Source organism: Camelus ferus, chromosome 29, assembly GCF_009834535.1.
Source record: "Camelus ferus isolate YT-003-E chromosome 29, BCGSAC_Cfer_1.0, whole genome shotgun sequence".
Taxonomy (NCBI): Eukaryota; Metazoa; Chordata; class Mammalia; order Artiodactyla; family Camelidae; genus Camelus; species Camelus ferus.
In genome coordinates this window covers 4,283,412-4,299,142 of record NC_045724.1, presented here as the reverse complement: position 1 = coordinate 4,299,142, position 15,731 = coordinate 4,283,412, and the positions used below count along the sequence as shown (strand labels likewise).

The 15,731-nt window shown below is 39.2% G+C and overlaps 1 protein-coding gene across 1 annotated transcript in view; it reads right to left on the bottom strand.

Moving 5' to 3' along the window:
• The window catches only part of CA1 (carbonic anhydrase 1), a 51,612-nt gene extending 37,936 nt beyond the window's left edge, over nucleotides 1-13,676 (bottom strand). The window contains exons 1-3 of the mRNA XM_032470001.1: nucleotides 13,636-13,676; nucleotides 7,857-7,926; nucleotides 6,448-6,525 (exon numbers count right to left, since the gene is read on the bottom strand). The gene's annotated coding sequence lies outside the window, so the exon portion shown is untranslated. The remainder of the gene's footprint in view (nucleotides 1-6,447; nucleotides 6,526-7,856; nucleotides 7,927-13,635) is intronic.
• Nucleotides 13,677-15,731: the final 2,055 nt, after the last annotated feature.

Sequence of the window (15,731 nt, the reverse complement as noted above, 5' to 3'; positions counted from 1 at the left end):
TTTGTAATTTAAAAAAATCCTGTGTGTCTTTAGTTGCAGGGCATAACTGCTTTAAGCATATGGAAGTATTTTTTCCTTCATTTTTTGGGTATAAAACAAATATAAATACCCTCTGATTATTGTGTTTTATTGTGACTGAGACAGTTGACATGCACAATAAGCCCTTTTGGGTTTCCCTGTAATTTTTTCAAGACTGACGCTCTGTCTTTCTTAAAATTTAACTTTTTTTTTTTTTAAAAAGAAACATGTTAAAAAAAAAACCACTCCAGGTAGAATTTTGTAATATTTAGGGGGAGCAGTGTCCTGTTCCTAAGATGGCCCAATAGCTGTGCGTCAAAGTCAAGAGGCTCCAGGTTTGTCACCATCATGTCAATCTTACAACTTTCCCAATGAAGTCCTCCCTCCCAGAAACTAAATCAGATTTTCTTCTTGGGCCAGGACTCAGCCTCTGGACAGAGCTTCAGGGGGAAGGTTTTGGGGTCATGGGTTTTCTCCAGGAAGGCTCTGAAAACGCTTCCCGTGAAGACGGAGTTTGAAGGCTGCAGCTCAGTGGCAGAGCAGGACAACTAAGAACATCCTCAAGCAAGTAGCCACTTCTCTCCTCCCACAAGCTTGTACCCTGATGTCTGTGCTCTTCTGAGGTTCTCCCCTGTTCCAGTTAAATTGTACATTGTAGCTGCACTGCTATCTCAGACACTACTTTGAAATAGCATGCTTACTTTGTGAAAGCTCTTACTCATAACTCGAGGGAAACCAGAGGTCAGGACTGCTGTTGGTTGACATATCTGTGAAATGGCTTTGCCGCCTTCCTCCTAATTCACATCCATTTCATCTCTCATGGTATTCTTTCCTTCCCAAGTTCACGGCTTCCTGCTGCGACCTGTCTGCCCCACTTTGGATGTCGGATTGCCTAGGACACATCTCTCTGGCTTCCAACCCCGTACCCCAATTTTTCTAGCCTTAGCTGGTCAGTCATCTCGAAACGAATTCTCATCAGTGTGTTAATGGCAGAAAATAGTTTAATATGTTGATTTCTTTCAGTCACACTTGTACTTTATATGGTGATTTTAAACCCAAATGAAGGAATACATTTTCTTTCTTTTTTTTTTTTTTTGAATTAAAACTTTTTTTTTCTGGCAGTGGAGAGGTAATTAGATTTTTTCATTTATTCATTTATTCATCTTTAGAGGAGGTACTGGGGATTGAACCCAGGATCTTGTGCATGCTAAGCATATACTCTACCACTGAGCTGTATCCTCTCCCCAGGAATACATTTTCAGGGAACAGCACAGGCTAGAGAAGGAGGGATTTTTGGTCAGAGCAGCTTCTCAGCGTCCCTTACATCATCACAGGTACTCCGACTTGAAAAGCTGTAAGAGTTGTACTTGACAGGAAACAAATGAACAATGTTCTTTTTAAAAAGTATCCTCTCATCCTCTACCTGAAGAGAAAATGAAAGGGCACCCTGACACTGTGATGGATTGATCTCCACGTCCTCGGTCCGTCCCCCAGCCCGTTACTCCTGTTAGCCTATTTCTTATTGATTGGAAGTTACGTTTACTTGTTTGATCCCTGCATGCTCCTCTGGATAGTCCCCAGCTATTATGACTTTCCTGCCATCTTTAGCATCAGTCTACAGACCCTGGATCAATCCTGTGTGTAGCCAGAGGGAGTTCAAAGGAGATTTAAATCATCCTTATGGTTTCAATGACCCTTAGAGCTGATTCTGTGGCTTAGTGCTAGGATCTAGGGTTTTATCTTGCCTAAGACCTGAACTATATCACAGTTTGTATAAAGATTACTATTTCTTTTCCTAAATTTAAGACTCTGGCTTGATAAGGGGTCAGGTGCCCAGGCCTTCTAGGTTTTTCATTCTTAATCCATTTTGTGGTCATGAGCTCCTTTGAGATTCTGATAGAAGTTGTATCTGTGTCTCTCAAAAACGAAGATGGTCTCAGACACGTACCTCGTCCCCAGTTTCAGATATAGTTTCAGGGTTTGTATGAGCCTTAAGACCCACCTAGGAGTGGGATCCCCAAAACTTGTTGGCTTTAATGTCACAGATAGTAACCCAAGCTGAAGTCAGCCCCACTGAGGCAGCATCCTGAAACACTTGCTGCTGATCCCATCTTGCCCTTTGGGGCACCAAAGTCATTTCAGCAATAGTCAGGTGGGGTCCACCTAGTATAAATATTTGTCTAAAGCAATACCCAGAGGAGTTCTTTGACTTACAACTTTATGATAAAAATAAAATCATTTGCCGAGCATGAGTGAGCACTGGAGAAGGAGAACACTAAAAGACTTTACTAGGTTGATAAGAATTTAATTGCCCACAGTGAATTACAGAGCAGCAGAAGTCTAATATGTTCTTCTAGTTCTTCTGCACTGAGGAACTTTTGAACTCCTATATTCACAGTGGCTGAAAAAATTATGACCTGTGTTCTACAGACTATTTTAAGCTCAACCATCAAACATTTATAAAACACTGACTGTGTGTCAGGCCCCAAGCTAGGTTTTCTAGAGAAAACACATGTGTGAGGAGCTCAAAATAGAGAAAGATTCATACATAAATAATGGCAAAAGGCATGGCTACTTCCTAAGTGTAGGCACCGTGGTAAGGGTTTCATGTGTATTATTCCACCAAATCTGCAAAACAATTCCAGAGCCAGGCTTATTACTATCCTCATTTTACAAATGAGGAAACAAACAGCATAGGGAAATTGAGTAAATGGACCAAATATCATGGTGGAGCTGAAGGTCAGAACTGAGTCTAAGGCAGACCCAGGTTTGGGGGAGCTCCTCTGAAAAATGGGATACCACGCATACCCATTAGTTGTCTATTATCAAAAGCAAAGCAAAATGAAACTTAAAAAACCCCAGAAAATGATAATGTTAGTGATGATGAGGAGAAATTGGAATCTCTTGTTCACTGCTTGTGAGAATATAAAATGTGCAGCCATTGTGGAAAATGGTACGGTAGTGCCTAAAATATTAAATGCAGAACTACTATATGATCCAGTAATTCCACTTCTGGGAATATATACCTAAAAGAATTGAAAGCAGGGACTTGAACAGATGCTTGTGGCACCCATGTCCAAAGCAGCAATATTCACAATAACCAGAAGGTGGAAAAAACCCAAGTGTCCATTGATAGATGAATGGATAAACAAAATGTGGTATCTACATCCAATGGATTATTACTCAGCCTTCATAAAGGATGCTACAACATAGGTGAACCTTGAAGACTACGCTAAATGGGAAAAGCCAGATACAAAAGGACAGAGGAATGATACAAATATGATTCCACTTATATGAGGTACCAAATAGTCAAATTCACAGAGATGGAAAGTACAATTGTGGTACCAGGGGCTGAGGGAGAAGCAGTTAGGGACTTACTATTTAATGGGTATGGAGATTCAGTTTGAGAAGGTGAAAAAGGTCTGGAGTTGGAGACAGTGCTGACAGTCGTACAGCAATGGGAAAATACTTAATGCCACAGAACATTACGTCTGAAATGGTTAAAATGGTAAATTTAATTTTACCATAAAAAAGAACACAGAATTAATAATAAAAATTCATTACTAAGATATTACTAAGGTAATATCTACTTAGGACAAAAAAATCATAAATTAAACATTAAAAAAATCTGGCAACTATCAAAAATACCATAAAATCCAGAAAAATACTACAAAGTTTTATATTAACAAACTGCCTAATACAACTCTGTAATACCTTTTCCTTATGCTTTAGTTTCATAATCTTCAATTATTTATTCATAGGGCAAAAAAATTTACATCATGTTCTATAGAGAGAATAGAAAGATCTTCTAGCCTTCTAGCACGGTTGATTAAAAATTTTTTGTTGTTGTTGTTATTGAGAATGGGATGCATAAAACTTCACACACATTTGAAGTACTGCTTCACATTTGTGCCTTACAAACACAGGATTCTCATAAATTTAATTTTCTATTTTTCCTTCAAAAAATATGATGTGGTTTTAATTTTATAGAAGGCACTATCAGTTTTATTCCTGAGGAAGGAATTTCTGTCTTGACTAGGATGGGAAGTAAATTCTCTGTCTACAGTTTTGCACATTTGGTGATTGAAAAATTTTTTATTGACAGTTTGCTTGGTCTCTGCATTTCTCAATCTCTTTCCCTTCAACAGCCTACCAATTTCCAGAGCTGGGAGCCATTAGGACACTTTTGCACTTTGATAAGACTCTGGGTTCTGCATATTTGTTTTGGCAGAGTGGGGGCTACCCATAATGGCTACCCATAAATTATCAATATACAGAAATGACTGTGAACCACATAAGTAATTCCCATTAAACACAAACTAAAATCCACCATCCCCTCACCTGGATCTCAAAATGCCTGCAGCCTCCTAACACCACCTGACACAGGAAATCTGACGACGGTGAGATGTTAAATTGTGGTTAAGTATGTTTTGTAAATTTCGTATAAACCTGTGATTACATGAAGGCACTTCTAGGGCCTTTCCAGGATTTTGGAAGTGGGTTCAAGCAAGTGGCATGTCCTGAAGCTTAACGTCATAGTTTCACATAAATGCCATCTCTACCTAAGTCTCAACATTTTTCTTCTCAAGCACATACTATTCCACCTTGGATAGTTATAAAGTATTGAGGCAAGGGATACAAGAGAAACCTAACTAGAGATTAAAGATGCACCAACAAAGGACACATAAACCAGCCTGGGCCAAGGAAAGTTTCGAGTGAAGAACCAGCACCTACCTTGTGCTGGCCTGTCTTAAGATAGCACTGTTGTGTATTAAGCCTCTTATCTTCACTTTCAGAAAATTAACACTAAATGCATCTAATTCCACATCCTGCCTATCTGCCTTATCCTGCCCATTGGTGCCAGAAAAGATCTGTTTTCTTTTCTTTTTCTTTTTTTTTTTTTAAGAATTATGATTAGAACACTTGTTTACAACAGATGAAGAGATTAAAACAAAAGTTGGCACGACTTTTGAATAAATAGTATAAAATAGAATAAAATAGTATAAAAACCTCCCAAGGAAAGAGCTCCATGCTGCAAATGAATTTATGTAACTTCAAGAGGAATAAGACACACGGCACTGAGCGGTTGTTCAGACAAGATGGAACAGCAGCCAGGAACCCCAGGGTGGAGTGGAGACTGGTGCACAGGGACTGGATCCTGGTAACTGCGAGCCCAAATTGCAGAAATGGAATGGTGGGCGTGGTTGAGCTATAGATACAAATCTAGATAATATTCTAAAATACATATCAAATAGATAGTATTAATAAGGTAAGGAGTAGCCAATAAAACGGCAATAGGATTGTCCATAATGAACCAGATATGGAAAGTATAAAAACCATATAGACTCCAATCCTGCAATGAAGAGATAAGTTAAATTTAGTCAAGTGGTGAAGAATATTAGCCTATAGAGGAAGTGTCAACTAAAGATCAGACAATTAAAAGTTGTAAGAGAGATTAAAGTTAAAAATTGGGGAAAGACACACATAATGTACCAGGTTGCACAAAATGGTGTGAGCATGAAAAATTCCATTGCCTCAAGGAGACACTCCACGTGGTGACCTCATGAGAAGTCCCCCTGGCCATTTTTAGTATCTAACTAGGTCCCTGCTCCTCTCTCAAATTCTTTAACTGACACTTCAACCTTGACCCTGATCTTCTGATACAGTAATCTCGGCCCAACGAGATCACACGTCTCTTCTTTTTATGTCAGTAAGTGACTTTGCAAAACTGGGAATACAGGAATGTTGAAATTAATCAAACCTACAGTATTAACACATTCATACTGTTGGGGAATTACTGAATTATTGGAATAATCTATGAAATATTATTTTTAAGGTGTTTGAAACACCTACTAGAACTTGACATTTTAGAATATTACATGTATGGACCATTTAATTCCAAAGGTATAAGAGAACTTTAAGTTTGTACAGTGTTTAAATATTTAAGAGGCCATAATTTACTAATGCATGCATTTGATTTACTACTTTTACTGGTTACTTTAGTTATTAGAAAAGCCTCCCGGTCCCATCCCACGCCTTTAACTTGTCAGGCGTGTCAGAGAATAACATCTCAGGCATTTGAGAGACTCAGATACACTAAATTTATAATTGTTATCTTTTAAAATATTTAAAGCAACTTAATGAACCATGCCTATCCATTCCTTTAATTATCTACGGAAACTAACATTAGATTGAATGTTCATCAAGGATTGCGTATAAGTAATCATTTGTATTTTCCACCTAAATTTCCAGATTTATAAAGATTTGTTTGTTAAATACCAACACTTTAGAAAAATGGATTTTTAAACCTGGCACCTTTAATACATTCAATGGTAATGAAAACCTATGCAGAAGTATGATTTATAAGATTTAAAGATTCCTTTGGTGGCAGGACACAACACACTGAAAGACAGAACTTTGGTTACTTACAGCTCCAAATGAGAGAAGGCTGCCAGGCAGGGCCACACAGCGGGTTGCACCTGGGGACAGGGTGGCAGCAACCGGGATCTGAAAGGGACAGCTTATATATGGCAAGCAGGGTGGGATTAGCTGGATTTCCCGGGCTTCCTATGGATTGGCTGATTTTAATAATTTTGGCCCGCCCTGGGGCATGGGGTTGCCCCTAACTGTTCGGTGCCTGGCCTGGTAGAGATTAGGATAAGTGAATGGTGGCCTCACGATGTACAAGCCTGATAAGGAAAAAGGTTGAGGTGTGGACGTAATCAGTCATTCAGGAAGAGTTCCCCTCTTGATTATCCTCTAGCCAGGTCCTCAGAACTGAGTCAAGACAGCCCCCAAAATTAAAAAAAAAACCCTACATCTATATCTATATATATATCTCAGTTGACTCCTTAATGTCTGACATCAGTTTTGAGCTCCATTATTGGGGGTATTTGAATGGTCGGAATAGCAGAGAATTTGAGAGAGGAGGAGTTGCCCTCAACAGCATAGAAAACATTTCATTATGACAGTAAAAAGGAGGATAGTAAGCAAAAGCATGAAAAATCATGATGATGATTTCGTGTGGAGCAGGCTTTGTGAGAGTGGCCACTTGATTGGTGGTGTCACCCACACACACGACATGAAGTAGTATTAATGATACTACAAGCATCTCTTTGACGAGCTAGGACAAATCTACTGTCAAAAACCATTTCTGCCAGCATTCCTCGGCCTTGATTAAGCAGACCCAATATTTGTTGCACTTTAGAAATATGAGATTCTAGAGTTTGGGACATGGGTAGGTTAGTGTCGATGATTTTTGACTGTTAGGCCTAACTTGTGGCCATGTCAGCAAGTCCCAGCAGAATGGTGAGTCTCCATATTACAGGTAGGAGCCTGCACCTTGGTGATGTTTGGCCAGGGTCAGGAAAAATGATCAAAGTCTGCATAAATGGAAAGATCACCCATGTAGTTTGTGGCTGGGAGGTACTGGAGGGGTGGAGTAGGGGAACGGAGCCCCCTCATTTGTCGTGCTACAGTGTAGTCCTGGGGTGCCATCTTTAGACTGAAAATCTGTAAGTGGGAATTACAAAGAATGGGACTGGAGGCAGACCACAATTTTTGTTGAGCGTGTGGAGAGGGTGAGGAGTTCATAATTCTTAGATATAGTGTGTACTGAGGAAACATGAGAGCCGTTGCCACTTGCCATGAGGGGGCACCCCAGATACAGAGGAGACGACAGTTTGCAACAGGTTTTAATTTCCCAGTGTTTTCCTTCTCTGGGCTGGATATCCGCTGGATGAATGTGTGGTATGGTATATGTGGAAGAAGACTGATGGCAAATCCAAGGGTTATGGATAGTCCATGCGAGAGAGGATACTTCCGTCAGATGGACATACCTGTTAGATGTCTGTGTAAATCTTCGAGAGGCTGGAGCTTCGGATTTGCATCTTACTTGCCTCGTAGTCTCTTAGAGGGCAAGAGAGATAGACATTATTAGGATACGTGAGACTAAGATGAGGGTGTGGGTGCTGAAAATTGAGGAGGGGGAGGGGAAGAGGATGAAGGGGAAAGAGTGGTTTGAACATTGAAAGGCCAGCAGAATTCTCCTGTTACAGCTAGCAGAGCACACAGTGTGGTTACTTCGGTAAGGCTGCCCTTTAGTCAGGAGAGATGGATGGTATTAGCAGCAACTTGAATCTTGGAAGCATTGTGGAAACATTGGACTTGGTCCCATAGGAGCGTAACATGGTGTAGGCTGAATTACAGTCATAGGGAAGAACTTATTGTTTTGCAGGTATTAAAAAGGAGAGTTGGGTCATGCAACAAGCAAACTACAATGTCTGGGAAGCCACTCCAGTCGGTGGGTCCCACTTTTTAAAGCAGGACTCAACAGTAATTAATTACTGAAAAACCAAGAGTCTGGGTCTTCTGTGGGTGGCGAGGCTTTCCCAGCTCTGTTGTGGTTGGAATTCCTGGCAGCTGGTTGGGACTCAGAGGTGAAATCATTCCTAGCAATCATCTCTTGGACAGAAGCCCTGTGATATGGTGCTACCCTTCCCATGTAGATAACCACTCAGGCTGATGTTTGTTTTATCTTTGTGGCTCTATGGTCTTGTACTGAGACCGAGTGGTTTGTGGAATTTGAAGATAGTGTTGGGCCCTGGAAGCTTGATTAGCGAATATCTTTTAAGTCAAAGGTTTTATGGGTGCGGAGCTGGCATGATGCTGGCATCCATGATACTGCCGTAATTAGAGCAAAGTGCCCGAGCTTGACAGGCATAATTAAAGCCCCACTTAAAAGTAGCTGACTCTAAAAGTTATCAATAGTCCAAAGGTTTTCCCAGATAGGTAATGAGAGGGGTTCTGATCCAAACAGGTTTTCAATCATAAGGCCCGATTTGGGTGCATGTGGTTAATAAGGTGTTAGGTTGTTTGACAATTAAAATGTCCATGGCTAAGGTTGGAGCTCCAGTGTTTAGCTTCAGACAAGCCCTCCAATGTAGCCAATTCCTATGGGGATTTTTCAGTCTCAGTTCTTTCTTTCTTTTTTTCCTTAAAGAACCCAATGCTATAAAGCAATCTGAAACTAAAGAAATCCTGTCTCCAGGTGGGTGCTCATTATCATCTTTGGAAACTCACCCTTGTGTTGTATTGTCACAGGAATCTGCTATTTCTTTGTTGGTTGGTGATGGAAAAGCCATTGAGATTTGGGGAGGGTACAACATTTGCATTAGCAAAATTCATGGCATTTGGACCTCAGAATTTGCTGTGTTTGTTTGAAATAATGGCTTATTTAAAGGGTTGGGGTTTCCAGATGGCAAACCAATGAAAGCACCTAGACCAAGACCAAGTATAAGCCCAAAGCCAACAGAGTGGTGTGCAGCTACATCTTAAAGGGCTTTTGCTGCTTGGTATTTCTTTCTCTCTGGTGTGAATTTTTACCAAGGAGGAGGTTCTGGCTTTATCATGGTGGGGTAGAGTGTTGGTTCTACCATAATTTTTAAAGGTGATTTCCATTAATCAAATGGATTTGCTTATGTCTTGATAGTCCACGTCATCTGTGGAAATGGCCCTGGAGCAATAATTTCAATTTCCTTGAGGGACTGAGACTGAGAGACTGGATTAACCATCCACCCATTATAGCTTGAATAGGATGAAAGATTGTTAGGTGGTAGAAATATAGGTTCAAATGAGTCTTTTAACAACTGGGTGCCCGCTGAGCCTTGAGGCTCACACTTAGTGACTTGCTTATGTGGAGCCATCCTTCCATCCCAAGAACAAATCCCACTTGATCATGGTGTATGATCCTTTTAATGTGCTGTTGAATTGGTTTTGCTAGTATTTTGTTGAAAACTGTTGCATCCATTTTCATCAAGGATATTGGCCTGTAGCTTCTTTCCTTGTAGTGTCTTTATCAGGCTTTGGAATCAGGGTAATGCTTTAAAGTGGGTTTGGAGGTGTTGCCTCCTCTTCAGTTTTTTACAAGAGTTTGGGAATTGGCATTAACTCTTTGAATGCTTGGAGAATTTACCAGTGAAACCATCTTGTTCTCAGCTTTTCTTTGATGGGAGGTTTTTAAATTACTGGTTCAATCTCCTTAATAGTAATTTATCTGTTCAGATTTTGTTTTTTCATTATTCAGTCTTGGTAGTTTGTATGTTTCTTGGTAATTTGTATATTTCTAGGAATTTGCCCATTTCTTCTAGATTGACCAATTTGTTGGCATATAATTGCTCACAGTAGTTTCTTATGATCTTTGGTATTTCTATGGTATTAGTTGTGCATATCAATTAGTGTAATGTACCACATTAGTAGAAGGAAAAATAAAAATCATTGTCACCATCTCAATAGATGCAGAAAAAATCATTTTATAGTGGTTTGTATTTTGCCTCAAATCAAAGGTAACATCAGATTTGAATGGGCTGGAGCCAGGTTTCAAGCCCAGTCCTTCTGATTTCACAAATACCACGCTCTTGCCCTCTGTTTCCTCTTTCCACAAACTGTAGAGAAGGAATTATTGAATTAGAGTGTTGGACCAGATGACCTACAAGATTTGGAATTGTGCTGGGGGGAACATCACTAATATATTTTGATTTTGTTATAATGGAGGTTAACAGGCATAGAGGACAAAGATATACAAATTTTAATCTGTAAATAACTGAAATGGAGTCATGTTAATTTCAAATTCTTTTCTTTTCAAAAATTACATGCAGTTGTTTCCCTGTTTCCTCATTTCCTCAATCTCTATGCACTTGTTGTTCTGACTTTTTGTTTCTGGACAACCTAGTGGGTGTGAAGTGATATCTCATTATGGTTTTGATTTTTATTTCCTTGATGATTAATACTGTTCATCTTTTTGTGTGTTTATTAGTCATTTGTATGTATTCTTTAGTGAAGTATCTATTCAGATCATTTGCTCATTTTAGATCAATTGGCTTAGTTGTCTTTATCACTGAGTTGTAAGAGTTCTTAATATATTCTAGATATAAGCCCCTTGTCAGATATATAATTTGTGACTATTTCCTCCCATTCTTTGGGCTGTCTTTTCTCTTTTTAAAGAGTGCTTCTTGAAGGACAAAAGTTTTTAATTCTGATGAACTTCAATTTACCAATTTTTTCTTTTGTTGCTCAGGCTTTTCATGTTGTATTTAAGAATCTTTTGTCAAATTCTGTGTCATGAAGATTTGATCCTATGTTTTCTTCTAAGAGTTGTGTGGGCTTTGCTCTTACATTTAGGTCTTTGCCTAGTTTGAGTTAATTTTTGTTGTGGTGTGAGATGATGGTACAACTTCACTCTTCTGCATGTGGTTATCCAGCTGTCCCAGCACCGCTTGTTGAAGACTATTCTTTCTCCATTTAATGGTCTCCACACCCTTGTTGAAAGTAAGTTGACCATAGATATATGGGTTTACTTCTGGACTCTCATTTCTATTCCTTTGATACATATGTCTGTCCTCGTACCAGTGCCACACTGTCTTCACCACCATTGTTTGTAGCAGGTATTGAAATCGTGAAGTGTACTGACCTCTTCTTGAAACAAAGATCTTCAAAATTCAACATTGTTATAGATTACTTTCCTTTAACTTTAAAATAATAACATCATATACTCTTGACTAAAGTAAGAAATTGTCAATTAGGAAAAGTCTGCTGTAAGAAAATGTGTGTAGTGTGTAGTTTTCAAAAGAATGTCCATTGATTCAAACAATAAAAAATTAAGTAATCTAGCAGGATACAAAATTAATATAAAGAGATAACCTTCATGTACATGAAATGTAGCCAGATAAGTGATAAAATGATACAATAAACTCTATTTACAGAGCAAGAGAAGATATAACACTTAGAAATAAACTTAACATGAAATTTGCAAAACCTGTGTAAGGCGAACACAAAGGTAGACTTGAAAAAATAAAAAGATACCCACGTTGCCATGTTTACTTTACCTCTTTGCAGTTTAAGGATTAGTAACTGACATTGGCTTCATTTTTCAATTTAAGTGTGTTAATACAGATGTTTGTAATAATAATCTTACTTTTGATTTTCAGTTCTGAGACAGATAAAGCACAGAACCTTGCAAGGAGTTTGTCACCTAAATGAAATAAGACATCACCTTGAATTTTTCTTACAGATACTCTCTTTGCTTTGCTTTCAAAAGACTTTCCCTTAGGATAAGTGCTTCTATAATAATTGAAAATTAAGGGGGGAGGGTATAGCTCAATGATAAAGCATGAGTTTAGCATGTATGAGGTCCTGGGTTCAATCCCCATTACCTCCATTAAAAAATTAAAATAAATAAATCTAATTACTCTCCCCCAAATAAAATAAAATTAGAAAAAAAAAAAAGAAACTTAATAGTTGGGCAACAGTTGGAGGGCAGAACAGAAGAGCTCATTAGCAAACCTTATCGCTTACACCCACTTCATAGCATATTCACAGTGTAGAATATGGCAACAGAAGATAAAACTTCTGTTTTGCTAACACCATATTTTTCTCTTAACAGAAATACATGTAAGAAAAGGAAAGACACAAAAGCCCCCTGTGCTATTTGATGCCTTGATATAAAGGAAGTTTGGGTGATAACAATGTTTTGAATTGTCCCTTTATATGTGGAGGTGAAGCATGGTGAAATCAGGAAGTGTGAGAGATAAAGTAAGAGATGGTATTTTATATATAAAGAGATGGTCAATTATGAAAGTGACAATGGGAAAGAATAATTGGGGTTTCAACCACAGGCACATGCTCAGGCAAACGAACATTAGGAAAAGGCAGATGTGGAAGGTAAGAATCTGGAAACTGATTCCCTGGAAAACTCTCTGTGTCCCTGCATTGTTTTCACGTACCCCTGAGGGCTGTGCGCTCCAGTGTGAAGACATGAAGCCATGATACAACCTGATTAATGCTTCATGTAAGATAAAGGTAAACTTACAATAGGCAAGAGCATTGGGTTGGAAATGTGGCCTCCTCCAGACAATGGTCTGAGACCTTAGGCAAGTGACTCTACCTTCTCAGGCCATGACAGTTCATCTCTAAGAAAGCTGGCAGACGAATCCCTAATGGCCCTTCCAGGTATGTATGTTTGCTTGGACAAGCTGAGCTCATTTAAAGAGGCCTGAACAGGGTCAACTCTCTTGAACAAAGATATTGCCGGCCCACAGGGTGAAAATGAACTGACATACAAATGCTGAAATGTGCATCAGAGTGATCATCTCGAGATGAGTCAGACAGAGACAAAAACTACTGGACAGTCACATGTATAGTAAGTAAAATAAGAATTCACCCCCAATCACATCCCTCCTAAACTGCTATGTTTCATTGATACCCTGTATGTCCACTGTCCCAGCTCTGAGCCTAGACGCTGTTTTCCTTCATATTCCCCAATGCTTTTTTTTCAACGTTAGTCACCATGCACAGTCACAAAAGAAATTATTTTTCTCCATGTGATGAGATCCTTCAAGATCCACTCTCCCAGCTGCATGCAATGCAGCATCATTGACTATAGTCACCAGGCCCCACGTTACACCCCACGACTTATTTATTTTATAACTGGAAGTTTGTACCCTTTGACCCCCCTTCACCCAAATGCTTTTGATGACGGTGCGTATCTGAAAGCCTCTTGAGGGTGATGTTGAACGGACAGCTCTGCTCTCACCTGGCAGATCTGTCATCTCTCTGACTTACCCGTCCTCCTCTTGGTCCCCTTCATTCTTTGTAGATCTGTTGAGGTTTGCAGTTTTATCTTTTCACACTTTGGGTAGCTGTTTAACTATTATAGGCTTAACCAAAGTCAGTTAATTTTGGCTTTCGTTTCCAAAATACACGTCACCCACTGGGTATTTCAGGGACGGGTTACTGAAGGTGAAACATACTGGTTCAAAGGTTTTAGTCTGTTTGCTCCTCTTAAAGAAACAATGGTTTCCATCACCCAACCTTACCCCTCACCACTGATTTCAAAATACCAGTGTGGATTCTAAAAGCGAGGCATGTATGAAAACCTTGTTACCTGAAATGTGCTGAGGTCAGAAACTAGCCCTTCCCTTTATAACGTCTATTCAAGGAATTAGAGAAATAAAGGTTTTTTATAAAAAGCCAAGCACCTCTTGGGCCCCTTCCTTCCTTCCTTCCTCTCTCCCTTCCTTCCTTCCTTCCTCTCTCCCTTCCTTCCTTTCTTCCTTTCTAAATGTGTTTCTGAGAGTAAAACTCTACTAATTAGACTATTTTTTTTTTTTTGGTGGTGAGATGTAATTAAGTTTTTTGTTTGTATGTTTTATTTATTATTTATTTATTTAAATGGAGGTACTGGAGATTGAACCCAGGACCACATGCATTTTTTTTTAACATTTTTTACTGATTTATAATCATTTAACAATGTTGTATCAAATTCCAGTGTAGAGCACAATTTTTCAGTTATACATGAACATACATATATTCATTGTCACATTTTTTTCTCTGTGAGCTACCACAAGATCTTGTATATATTTCCCTGTGCTATACAGTATAATCTTCTTTATCTATTCTGCAATTTTGAAATCCCAGTCTATCTCTTCCCACCCCCCGCCCCTTGGCAACCACAAGTTAATATTCTATGTCTGTGAGTCTATTTCTGTAGGACCACATGCATGTTAAGCACACACTCTACCACTGAGCTATACCCTCCCCTCTCTACTAATTAGGCTTTTGACACTTGGGTGTGATCATATTTTCCAAGTGGTTTCAAAAATAACACACCCTAATCCCATTAAAATATATATGCTTGTGGATCAGAAGTCTTTTCTGTCCTTAAATTCAGGGCCTCTTATACCCCAATGTTTGCTCAGTTTTCCTAAAGTACCATCTCCTTGTTCACTCACCTCTTAAGAATTTATAGCTTTTCCTTTGCTATCTATTAAATTCAGTCTGAATGTCTCAGCCTCATTAATTTGGGACTGATTATTTCAGAGCACCTTAAACATAAAACAGTACAACTCTGGTACTTACGGGACACACTCCAACATTTTAGAAATGGGAGAACTGAAATCTGGGGTTGAATATACGTGTTAAGCCCATTTCTCCTGACTCCCAATACCTGTGAAGAAAGTTGGACACTTCTTATTGAAGCTTATCTAGAAAACAGCTTGGAAACAGAAAGACCAAGAAGGTGGGGGAACCCAGCTTTCAGTATGGCAGGGATGGTGATGTTGAAGGCTCAGGTGTCTGTGGGGGAAGGACATGATTCTTGGAGCAGGGTTTCAGCCCACTGGACGAGGGGAAGAAAATCACTTCTTTCTGCTTTTTTCTCTTGGGAATAAGTGTGCTAAACTCTTCATGGCTTATCTCTTTTAAGCCTCACAACAAGCTTTTAAGACTTCCCACGAGGAGTAGGTACTCTCATAGCCCTATTCTGTGTATAGTAAAAATGAGCTTAAGCAACTTTCCATGGGCAAGTAAGTGGTAGACTTGAATTCAAAGCAAGGCTGTCTGACTTGAGAGACTTGAGAGGAAATCTTTAAATGAATACTCTGTATAGCTAGAGAAGGCTGCAAAGGACCTGGCCCACCTGGGCAGGACATGGGTTGTGTTAGAAAATACCTAAGACTTTAGAAAATGGATAGTATTTGGAGGCCCTTTTCCCTTTTGCTGCTAAAAGGCCAAAAAAAAAAAAAAAAAAAAAAAAAGATTCCCATACCTGGAAAGGACCTTAGAAATTAGCTAGGAAACTGAGGTCCATGGGGGTTTATTGATTAGCCAAAGGTACCAAGCCAGTTGGTTGAAGAGCTAGTAATACTGGAATGCCAATT